We start from the raw sequence: 12,424 nt of genomic DNA, 5'->3' as shown, positions 1-12,424 counted from the left end.
CGGTTCTCATCCAAGTGGCCATTCCGCACATGCAAACCTAGGCAACCACATAGAATTTCAGTTTGTGATTTGCGGTCTGTCATGCCCAGACAAACCAAATGGGTTACTGTCACAATTAGAAAAGCTAGGTGTGCATGTTGGAAGTGTTAATGGAATGCATGGCAAAGTCCAACATACTCCACCCATGATATCTACACATGTACTTTCTAGCAGTTAATACTGGATAACCACAGGAATCTTGGACCTTTTTTCTGCTTCTTTCCCTCGCCCAGGTTATTGTGGTTAGCTAGCCTTTGCCAAGGGGCATTACAACTAACTCAGCAATGTCCAAGGATCAATCCAGGACTTTCGTAGTATCTGTGAGTCACCAGGCAGTACTCTGACCCACTGACCTAGCAGCAAAGCTTCTTAGTTATATAGGTAAAACCCTTTCAAGAACTTTACCCTTATAAAGCTTTACTGCACTCAATGTCCTTGCTTTAAACACAAAGCTTACTTAGAATGAGAAGATACAAGAATTCCACATACATGCAAATTATTTTGCAATTAATCGAATATATAAATTTCAGAAATGAAAGCAAAATACTGCAGAAATTGGAAATACGAACCAAAAACAGAAAACGCTGGAAAACCTCAGCAGGTCTGGCAGCATCTACGGAGTGAGAAACAGAGTTAAAGTTTCGAGTCTGTATGGACTCGAAACGTTAACTCTGATATGCTGCCAGACCTGCTGAGGTTTTCCAGCAATTTTTTTGGTTTCTTTATATAATTTCAGTAGCTATTTGTGCACGAAATTCAGCTAGACCCAAATGCTATCTCTGACTGACCCTATTTCAGTTACAAGGTTATCTGTGAACTCAAGCTGAGGCTAACGGTTTATGGATAAGAATATGGAGCATTCTAAACAAAATTGCTCAGTGCTTTTTACTGGTATCACGAGCCCTGATTCTTCACAAATTAGCTTCTATCCTAAGCTAACTCTTCCCCGGAAGTTCAAAAACTATGGGATTCTGTGAGGCATTCACGTTTTCTTCCTCTTACAATCTGCGGGCTTTTAAAGCCAGTGTTAGATGTTACCTAACTGTTGCTTCTTGATTTACTTCCTCTTGCGGTGTCCCATACACTCAGCCTTGATCTGTAGCTCAATTTAAAAGAAAATCCAAAATGACTCATTGCACCAGTGGAAAGTTTTTCACTTGAGTTCAGCTCCTAAAATAGCATCACCTAAAAATCTCAGCCAATACAACATCATGCTAGCTGACAAAAATAGTTTGTTCCTTCTGATTTTTTTTTTTAAAACTAGAGGTAAAACACAAGGGCTCTCTCAGACTGTTTTCCCTTTCATTGGTTTCACGCCAGTTCTTATAAAAGATTCCTTTTCCCACCCCCTCCACAATCAATCTTGAAGCTGTACCTTTTTGTCCCTTGCTGAGTGGTGTGACCCAGAGGATTAACAATTACCTTAGTTACGTGATCTGCTTACTGGATTAAATATAGTTTTGTGCCACACCACTTACTCTGCTAATAAGCAGATATGATTCATGAATCAAGCCTTCAGGGCTAAAACAAGCTATATCTTTGTTTCTAATTAAAATGGAAAAGGCATAAGGAATTTGGCATATTCGATCATGTATTGAACAAGTTATGGGTCTGTTACCCTTTAATAAATTTCTTTGGATATTAAAGGCTATGGATTAGCATATTGATTAATTTTCTGCCACATTCCCTACAGGGTCAATGTTGAATCGGTATGTGTGAAACATAAAACTTGCATTAGAATCTTATGTTTGATCAAATCCCAAAACTTAGATTCAACTCTGGACTCAAAAAGATTCCATTGCTAGGCTGTTACCTTTTGTGCAGACAGGATCTCCAATATATACAAGCCAACCATCAAGCGCTTGCTGACAATTCTCTGCACCCAAGCCTCCCTCTCTGGCCCTCAGCCCTGTTTATCTCTCCTCCATCCACCCTGAGGCTAATGCACCAATTGCCAGGATTGGGTCCTCTCTATACTGCAGTTGGAGTTATTCAAGAGGGGAGGGTTTCTCCAGTACATTTCCATCACCTCAGCCTGAGACAGATGGGTAATGAATGGAGAGAGTGATGGAATTCTGTTTGTTAAAAACATGGGGATTGCTGAAAGGTGAAAATGGCAAGAATAGATGGCTATGAATGGGGGAATTGATGGCAATAAATGGGGGAATTGATGGGAAGTGAAAGAGTAGGAGTGAATAGTCCTAAGGGAGAAGTGTGGGAAAAGAAGGGGGAACATGCTGAGGCTGTGGCTTTACATTGAGGAGAAAGAAGAGTGCTAACGTTAACGCAGAAGGGCTCAGGAGGACAGACTGGCACACTCCATGCTCACAAAGGCACTCTTTTTCTTCCATCAGTTCCTTGGCGTTATCAATGCTGGTTCCAGATCCCAGCTTCTGATGTCATTACTTCATTTTGGCAGCAGACTCAGTGCCCACTGCGCAGATAGGAGTTCCTTATTTGGCAAAACAAAAAACAAGAGGCAAAAAGCACTGGATCGATCAGGAAGAGCAAGTCAGATTTGCTGCCTTAAGTGCACAAAGTGTGTACTCCACCTGCCACAGGTTTTGTGGTAAAGTGGAGTACCATTTACTTAAGAGAACGCAAGTGGACAAACCATGTGACAGTACTGACCAATGTATAGCGTGTGCTACTGGTTAAGTATAAGTCCAGAGCTGTAGGTGGTTGTGGGAGCACACAGGATTTAGTGCCCTGCCCTCTGTTGCAATAAACAATCACAGTTTGTTCTTATGTCGGTTTCTCTCCCTTGTTAATAGTGAGCATCAACTAACAAGTGTGTATGAAGGAGTGCAATTAGAGTTTGCTCAACTAGTGAACTCAGACTCAAGACATAAAAAGGTTTCTAAACAGGCATATTGGATTATCCACAGGTTTGATCAGGACATGGGCACTTCTGCAACTCAGCTGTCACCATCTGAAACTTATTTGAAGCCAACAGGAGCAAAGCTCGGCATATTTACAATTTGTTTAGACTTGATTCAACTGTGCTGACTGCATCATATAAAAATGCTGGGCATTGCCCATACACTTGGTAGAACAGCAACTTCATCTTCAAAAATACACTGAACAAACGAGTCATTTAACCTTTCTTTTTAAAAAAAAAGTAAACAGAAAGTGAACTAAAAGTCCATGAGTCATTTTTCCAGCCCTTCAGCACCAACTTGGACAAATATTATTTTGTAACCGCTTATGAAATATTAATAGGAAATTGCAGCAGAATTCCTACATTACTGCAGGAAATGCACTTCAAAAGTAGTTCAGTGACTGTAAACCACTGAGACCCACCTGGTGGTCACAAAAAGCACTATATACCGTAAATGCAAGCCTTTTCTTTTTACAACTCCAGACTAGGATTCTGATCAAAATTTGGCAACACAAAAGTGAGACCCCATCAGAAAACTGGGTACATGCTGTTTGGGCTTGGAACTGTATACAACATTAATGTAGTGCAGTGTGACGCAGGGTTCTACTTTAAATAAAAGTGGTCAGGCAATCTCTGATCTCTGGGAGCTTGACAAAATTCTTACTTGTCCTCTTGCCTAATGCAGAAGAGAGAGAGTTGTCGGGACCACTGCCCCGTGCATGCATGCTTGCAGTGTCCTCATTTGATATGCAGAATACAATTTACAGATTGCAGTATTACAAAGGTGGGGTTGAGATTACTCTCAGATCAGCCATGATCCTATTGAATGGTAGAGCAGGCTCGAGGGGCCAATTGGCCTAATCCTGCCCCTAACTCGTATGTCCGTATTGGTCTTGCTGCCTGCACCTAAGCGACTGGTGAAGCACAAGTCAAAAATAAACCAACTCATCCATATTCATCTCCATATGAATCTTTCATTAAACAGAAGGAAAGAAATGAAAATATTTCGTTACTGATATGAGGGGGCAAAAAGTTTAAATCCCCTCAAACTTCTCTTTGACAAACTTACGCAGCTAAGCTGGGAATCATGAGTTACATAGAAACTTGGAACAGGAGTAGGCCATTCAAGCCTGCTCCGCCATTCATTATGATCATGGCTGACCATCCAACTCAATAGCCTGCTCCCACTTTCTCCCCTTACCCTTTGATCCCTTTCGCCCCAAGAGCTATATCTAACTCCTTGAAAACATACAATGTTTTGGTCTCAACTACTTTCTGTGGTAATGAATTCCACAGGCTCACCCTCTCTGGGTGAAGAAATTTCTCCTCATCTCAGTCCTAAATGGTCTACCCCATATCCTCAGACTGTGACCCCTGGTTCTGGACTCCCCCACCATCGGGAACATCCTTCCTGCATCTACCCTGTCTAGTCCTGTTAGAATTTTATAGGTTTCTATGAGATCCCCCCTCATTCTTCTGAACTCCAGCGAATATAATCCTAATCGACTCAAATCTCTCCTCATATGTCAGTCCCGCTATCCCAGGAATCAGTCGGGTAAACCTTCACTGCACTCCCTCTATAGCAAGTACATCCTTCCTCAGATAAGGAGACCAAAACTGCACACAATATTCCAGGTGTGGTCTCACCAAGGCCCTGTACAATTGCAGCAAGACATCTCTGTTCCTGTACTCGAATCCTCTGGCTATGAAGGCCAACATACCTTTTGCCTTCTTTACCACCTGCTGCACCTGCATGCTTACCTTCAGCAACTGGTGTACAAGGACACCCAGCTCTCGTTGCACATTTCTCTCTCTCAATTTATAGCCATTCAGATAATAACCTGCCTTCCTGTTTTTGCTATCAAAATCGATAACCTCACATTTATCCACAGTATACTGCATCTGCCATGCATTTGCCCATTCACTCAGCTTGTCCAAATCACACTGAAGCATCTCTGCATCCTCCTCACAGCTCACCCTCCCATCCAGCTTTGTGTCATCTGCAAATTTGGAGATATTACATTTAATTCCCTCATCTAAATCATTAATATATATTGTGAATAACTGGGGTCCCAGCACTGATCCCTGAGGTACCCCACTAGTCACTGCCTGCCATTCGGAAAAAGACCCGTTTATTCCTATTCTTTGTTTCCTGTCTGCCAACCAATTTTCTATCCATCTCAATACACTACCCCCAATCCCATGTGCTTTAATGTTACATGCCAATCTCTTATGTGGGACTTTGTCGAAAGCCTTTTGAAAGTCCAAATAAACCACATCCACTGGCTCCCCCTCATCAACTCTACTAGTTACATCCTTGAAAAATTCTAGTAGATTTGTCAAGCATGATTTCCCTTTCATAAATCCATGCTGACTCTGTCTGATTCTGCCACTGTTTTTCATGTGCTCAGCTATTAAATCTTTTATAATGGACTCCAGAATTTTCCCCACTACCGACATCAGGCTGACTGGTCTATAATTCCCTGTTTTCTCTCTGCCTCCCTTTTTAAATAGTGGGGTTACATTAGCTACCCTCCAATCTGTAGAAACTGTTACAGAGTCTATAGCATCTTGGAAGATAACCACCAATCCATCCACTATTTCTAGGGCCACTTCCTTAAGTACTCTGGGATGTAGATTATCAGGCCCCGGGCATTTATTGGCTTTCAATCCCATCAATTTCCCCAACACCATTTCCCTACTAATACTGATTTCTTTCAGTTCTTCCCTCTCACTAAACCCTGTGTTCCCCAACGTTTCTGGTATGTTATTTGTGTCGTCCTTTGTGAAGACAAAACCAAAATATGTATTTAGTTGGTCAGCTATTTCTTTGTTCCCCATTATAAATTCCCATTTCTGACCGTAAGGGACTACATTTGTCTTCACCAATCTTTTTCTCTTCACATACCTGAAGTTGTTTTGCATATGTACACTATTTTTGAAAATAAATGATTAAGTCTTTTGATGTTGCCTCTGCAGGCAAGAAATTTTAACCCTATGTATATGAATGTTGTGTAGATAAAATTTATCAGTGAGTACAGGCACTGCAATGAAGGAGGGTAAAAGATGTCAATTAGATATCTCTCCAAGCTTGACCAAAATGTGACTGTTTGGACATATGTTTCGCAAACAGAAATTCAAACGAGGTAAATGTTGACAAATTCTCACTTTGTGCAGACACTTCCACAGTTGGCAACACACTTGACAAACTGCTGGAGGTCTCTTAATTCCATTTATCGACAAAAGCTAACATTTTACACAAGCAGAGTTGTTGAGCGTATATTTTTTGCTTTGTACTGCACTGAACAGTAAAAGTAAATGCCCTTAAAACCTAGTAAACTGCCCCAGAAGTCTTCACATAAGCAAACAAAATTTAACACCAAGCCATGTGGGGAGATGTTAGGACAGCTGACCAAAAGCTTTGCTCACAAGGGTAGGTTTTAAAGGACTGCCTGACAGGACAAGGGCTTAGGGTCTAGGCAACTGAAGACACGTCACAACTGAAGATTTAGAAAAGTCCTGCAACATCCTTGCAGGTTTCATACCATTTGGAGGTATGTGTGTCAAACCTGCAATTTGAGATACCTTGGATGACAAACGGATTGTTCAACACCAAAGTAGTGTTCTCCACCCTATAGAAATAGGGCAACTCCCAAAGTTCTAGTAGACTAACCAGAATCTAAATATCAATATATAGTGAAGCAATGCAATTAACAGTATGGTGATTCTATGGAATTTGGATCTAGGGTCATTAACAAAATACATCACTCAGTAACATTCACTCACTACAACAACATACCAAACTTTGCATGAAATTAACAGTCAATCAACATGTAATCAAAATAACTTTAGAAAATAGAATATATTTTTTGTGATTAAAAGAGGAGTACATATACCTCCCAAAACTTGACGGTGTTTTAGTGACCTGAGAAGAGAGAGTGTAGAGACCTGTAGAAAAGAGAATATAAAAAGGGAAGAGATGAAAGTAAAAAGACAGAGAGAAAAAGAGAGGAGAGGAGACAGGGAAATAAACACACTAGAATACACAAGAAAGTACATTTGAGAGTGCAAGAGTGCATACAAACAAAATAGAGTACGATTGAGTGTGTGAGGAGATGGAGTGCAAGAGAGGAAGAATGTGGTGAAATGAGGGAAGACGAAAGAATTATGAGGAGACCAGTAAAGACAGTTACAAGCATAGAGGAAGTTTGATTTCTAACTTTTGCCAGTGAACAATGCCAGAAGATTTTCATTATAACAACAGCACTTCTCATTACAGAACAGCTTATCCTTAGGCTTATTTTGGGCACTGTCATGGTAAATACTATATACACATACATATATACACACATCATTAAAATATTAGATGATGAAAGATCTAAACCAAATTACATGTTGTTCTGAATCACCATTTTGCTTGCAGGAAGTTGCATCATTTGGATATTGAAAGCCACAAAACAGGTCAAGTGTTGCATTCAATTCTCTACCTACACCCATCTTATTCACATACAATACACAAAGCAGGTCAAAGCATCGGTGTCACCATTAAACCAACATAAAAAACAATTATTGCAACTGTGATGGCAAAACTGCCAGCTTCACCAACACTTTCTATACTACAAGGAATGGCCATTACACCCATTGAAAGTGTCAATTAAGCCATATAGCATGCTACGATGCAGAGTCTTGACTGCAGTGTCCCATACTGTCTATGATATTGTGTGGTTATTGTACTGACTAGAAACTCAGAAATTCATAGGTCAAATCATAGGCTGTCACCATGGAAGATGCTGTTATTACAAAAAAAATCAAACTAGTTCACTCAGTTCCTTCGGAGAACGGAATCAGGCACCACTACACAATTCTATCCCCGTTTATGGCCTCTGAAGCCATTCAATTGTACAATGGATTATAATTCAAGAGAGCCAGCCTTCACCACTTTCCCAAGGCAACAAAACGCAGCCTGAAAAGAAATGCTTAAAAGAAAAATGTAAAATTGGCTGGGTCATTAGGGAGGGGAATCCAGGTGGAACACTTGCCACCAGCTCAACAGGTTCAGAGAATATGAGTAAGAAGGAAAAAAAACTGCTGTTGTGAAAATACTCAGAGAACAGGACTGATCAGACACATCATGGACAACTTGTTAGAGTACATAAGGGAAGAAACAGCAAATTTGTTTGCCAGCTACCGCCCCACAACAGTGCGCCCACTTACATAGGGCATTAAACCCAATGTCCCCAGATATCTGCATCCTATATTAATGACTTAGTTAATGTAACAGAGAGCAATGTATCCGAGTTTGCTGACGATACTAAGCTAGGTGAGAATGCAAGCTGTGAGGAGGACAGAGGTTGCAAAGAGATTTGGACAGCTTAGGTGAGTGGGCAACAAGGTGGCAAATGGAATAAAATGTGGGGAAATGTGAAGTTATGCACTTTGGTTGTAAGAGTAGAAAAGCAGTTTTTTTTAAAAAAAATGACGTGAAACTTGTAAATGTTGATGTTGTGCGACTTGGTTGAGCTGGTACAAGGAACACAGGAAGTTAGCATGCAAGTACAGCAAGCAGTTAGGAAAGCAAATGGCACGTTGGCTTTTACTGCAAGGGGATTTGAGTAGAAGAATAAAGAGGAGGCTTTTAAAATGGAAAAAGAGATCATGAAGTATGTACACCCAAAGGCACCACTAAATCTCTCAGAAATCTAGAGTCCCATAAATTGAATTTGACCCACTTAAAATGTACAGAATTACAGTAAGCAATTTTTTAAAATGGTAAGATTTTGTGTGATTAAAAGGCAGAAGTTTACTTACTTTATCACCATAGACAATGGTCCGGTGAATGCATTCCAGACCGAGTTCCACCACTTCCCCCCGCCTAGCCAATTTTTCCCTCTCCCCATTCCCAAAAGTAAATTACTTACTGGGATAACAATTCCAAGGGGACCCGCAGGAAAGGGAAGTGAGGAGAGTTCCTTGCTGCACGAGAAATCCCAGAATTGCCCCTGACATTTCCTCCTCTATGTGGCTGCACCTCTGCCTGGCAGCCTCTGGTAGCTCTCCTGAGTGGGCAGTATAGATATGAAGTCTGGACAGTGATTGGGTACTGACCGCTGGTACAAGTCAACAGCACTGTTCAATTGTCACCCGCACCCACTCTCCCTTCCAATCCAAAGAACCGCCGCCCTGAGCCAGACGGCGCCATTTAAATATTTTTAGAAATCAGCATGTTTCCAAAATAGCGAACGTCAGGGAGCCCTGACTTTGGGGTTAAGAACTGCTGCAAGATTTTAAGCTTCGCGGTGGCGGGCTGGAGGTGAATCGACACCGTACAGATATCAATTACGATCAGTATTGGGGTGGAAGACTGTATACAGAGGACTTGAGCAACATATCTTCTAAACTATCTTGCAGAGATGTTTAAATTGAGGACGCTCAACAAATGAACTCTGCATTTTCCAATTCAAAAGCTGAAATTACTCCATTGTCCAAAACCCAATATCTAACTTGTAAGAGAGCGGTGTGTATCAAGGACATTCGATCGCTGTGCTTTTTAAGAAGTGGTCCCCTCCCCTATTTCGATTTTTTTATAGCTTTTGGAAAACCTACCGCAGATGCAAAAAAAAAAGACAAAGCCGTTTAGGAGCCAGGGTAAGCGAGATGGTCCCTTTAAGAAGGATCACGTCATTGTGCGGCTGTGTTTTATGTTAATAACCTTCACGTCACCTTATTGACTAATCCTCAACTATCCAATACTGGCAAAATCCGCTGTTTTAACAATGGGGAGAGAGAGGGAGACAAGCAGAGAGATCAAGTCGGCCTAGAAACAAACTAACATAAATAAAATTACAGATCAGGGGAGGAAAAGCTCTGTACGCGAGGTTCACGATTGCAATTTCCCCACTTGATGTCAACACAAGTATAAAATGACTAGAACAGTTAATCCGCCTCCGAGTTAACATCCCTCTGAAAAAGCAGATAGTTATATATTTAAACACACACACACAGAGGCGTACATCAATGTCCATTTCAGGTCAGTATTGTGCAAGTTACTGGCAAAACAAGTCTTCTACAATACATCGAAATGGTTCCCTTAATACGATCTAGGAGCGAATTTAGGGTCACAGCAATGACACATTATAAATATAGCATGAAAAACAGGCGATTGGTTCTTTTAACCAGGAAAGATTATAAACATTTTTCCAGGGAAAAAATATCCTTGCTCAAACTCTTAAAAAAAAGGAAAGATATTGTAAAGAAAATCAGTAGCAAGCTCCATAGCACAAACACCAAATACCTGATAGCATCTGCAGCCTCAAGTAACCCAAGCGGCATAAGCGTTGAAATGAGAAAAGCTGACCAACAACACAAGGAAAGATGTCACAATGAGGAGGGGAGGGATACTTACCTACCTTCTCTCTCTCTCTTCCTGTATGTCAAGTATTGTTGCAGTCAGTTTGTAAACAACACACAAAGAAAAATCTCCCCCCCCAAAAAAAAATAAAGAAAAAATACTACACGGACAGTTCAAGTGAGGTAGAACACATCTATGATGCAGGACAGAGAGGTGGGGGGGGGGGGAATTACAGACTGCTTAGGTATTTTTTTTTTAAAAAATGTACGTTCTTCTTAGAAGAAAGGCTCTCCAGCCAGTACCACTGGCATGTGTTATTTTGCACCCAGTTGATTCCACGGAGTGTATCAGATTTTGGAATTTATTGAACAGCTGATCGGCCTCCTCGAGACGGGGGTGGGCAGGCGGGGCCTCTTTGTGACGCAACCCTCCCCATCCCACCTATCAGAGCCCACTTCATCCACCCACGTGACTTTGCCGTTGCAATTTTTCTGGTGAAGGGAGATAATGCGTAAATTCGGAATAATTAATGCTTGCTGTCATTTTCGCTGAAATTCAGCCCTTAAAATATAAACTCAATGTTAAAGAGTGACATACTTCTTTTCTTAAAGACACCCTTTTATTGTTTTTTCCTTCTTTCCTTGTAATGGAGATTGATCGGCTGCCCAGCGAACGTCCCTCAGTGTTACAGATGCCTTGGGGTGTCCCCCAGCTCTGTTTACAGGCTCCGGGGCGGGGAAGGGTGTGCAAGTGAAGGGCAATTTTCTCAGAGATCAGGGAAAGCGTTGGTGCTGTTGCTACTCGTTCATGAATGTAACTCGTACTTTTGTCAATGGGAGCTTTGCTACATTGATAGATTGTTGGGTCCCTTCGTGTGTGCGGGAGAGAAACTTAAAATTAGTTATGCAGCTATTTTGCAAAAGGTTATTATATAGTGTCTTTTCATCCAAACGGATTGCGCAGGGTTGCTCCTGCGGGACCCTCTTTTTAAAAACCTGTTTGTTTCACGGTGAACTACACTCTCCTTTTATCTCACTTCGTCTCACGTTTGACTTACAGAGTCGCGTCGCTGGGGCATCCTGCTCGAAACGGTTCTGGTTTGTCAAAAGGGGCAGGGTAGGGGTATTGTATACTCAGATTTTCGACGACTCTCTTTCTTCTTCCTGTGCCACAAGCCATCTGACATGGCAGGGTATGCAAGCAAGTGACCTCTACCTAGGTGTGTGCCAGTGCTGTAATGGTCAAGGTCATACCATTGTCAATAACAAGACTTTTATGGGCATAAACAGTGAAGCACATTACAAGTCCAGGTGTTGAGTGGAGCTGTTCCTTGTTTGAAAAGAGCATAATGTCATGTGGCACCTTAACTCTCCTTGCTCCCCCTCTTCTGTTCTTGCTCAATTCCCTTTGCAAAGTCCCCTTCCCATAGCCACAGATGCACCCTTGACCTTGTCAACTCTCATGGCCACTCTATTCTCAAGGTCGCAACCACTGGCAAGGCCATGTCTGACATGGTGACCACACACCCATCCCATCCCACCACCTCCACCATCCACTTGAGAAAAGCTCAACTCTAGTTCCCTGACAAATTCACTCGAACCCCAAACTCCCTCCTGGCTTTCTGCCATCACAATGCCAGTGCTGATTGTGGCTGGTTTAACTGCCCCCTCATCGCTGGCCATGTCCTTTTAGAATGATTCACTGTCCTCTTCCCTGCTGTTTGCTTTACTACGGTCACCATCTTCATTGGGAAGACTCACTCTCTTACCAGTGATTCCACCAACCTTTCAGGCCAATTGTTAAGACTGAGCCGGACCAGATGAAACCATGGCATCCTGATCAATCCGGAGATGAACTTAATGACTCATTTCATATCCATCTGGATGAAATACAGATTCCCTTCTGCACAATCTTGGCTGGTTCTCTGTTTAACATCTCATATTCCAGCCCTCACCACGTCTTGTTCGCATTGCTCCTCCTACCATGGTGACCTACTTTAACTCCCTGTTTCCCAGAATTTTAAAGTTCTTCTCTTCAAACCCCTCTCTGGCTTTTCACACCCTATTTCTGCAGTGCCCTTTGGCCTTGCATTCCCTCAAACCCGGATCCATCTTGGTTATCAAAAATAACACCTGACTTCCTGTCACTGTTACTAA

The 12,424-nt window shown here is 41.8% G+C and overlaps 1 protein-coding gene across 7 annotated transcripts in view; it reads right to left on the bottom strand.

Moving 5' to 3' along the window:
* The window catches only part of LOC121287208 (tumor protein p53-inducible nuclear protein 2), a 42,436-nt gene extending 31,018 nt beyond the window's left edge, over positions 1–11,418 (bottom strand). For 2 of the 7 annotated variants that reach the window (XM_041204877.1, XM_041204883.1), the window contains exon 1: positions 10,323–10,582. The gene's annotated coding sequence lies outside the window, so the exon portion shown is untranslated. Of the gene's footprint in view, positions 1–8,728; positions 9,507–10,211; positions 10,233–10,322; positions 10,583–11,325 lie in introns of those variants that run through there. The other 5 variants (XM_041204881.1, XM_041204878.1, XM_041204882.1 and 2 more) reach the window with 5 other exon arrangements.
* Between the last annotated feature and the right edge of the window lie 1,006 nt (positions 11,419–12,424).

The sequence above is a fragment of the Carcharodon carcharias genome, chromosome 14 (genome assembly GCF_017639515.1).
Source record: "Carcharodon carcharias isolate sCarCar2 chromosome 14, sCarCar2.pri, whole genome shotgun sequence".
Taxonomy (NCBI): Eukaryota; Metazoa; Chordata; class Chondrichthyes; order Lamniformes; family Lamnidae; genus Carcharodon; species Carcharodon carcharias.
Note: the sequence above shows the minus strand (reverse complement) of the source record. Positions and strands in the feature narration are given on the sequence as shown.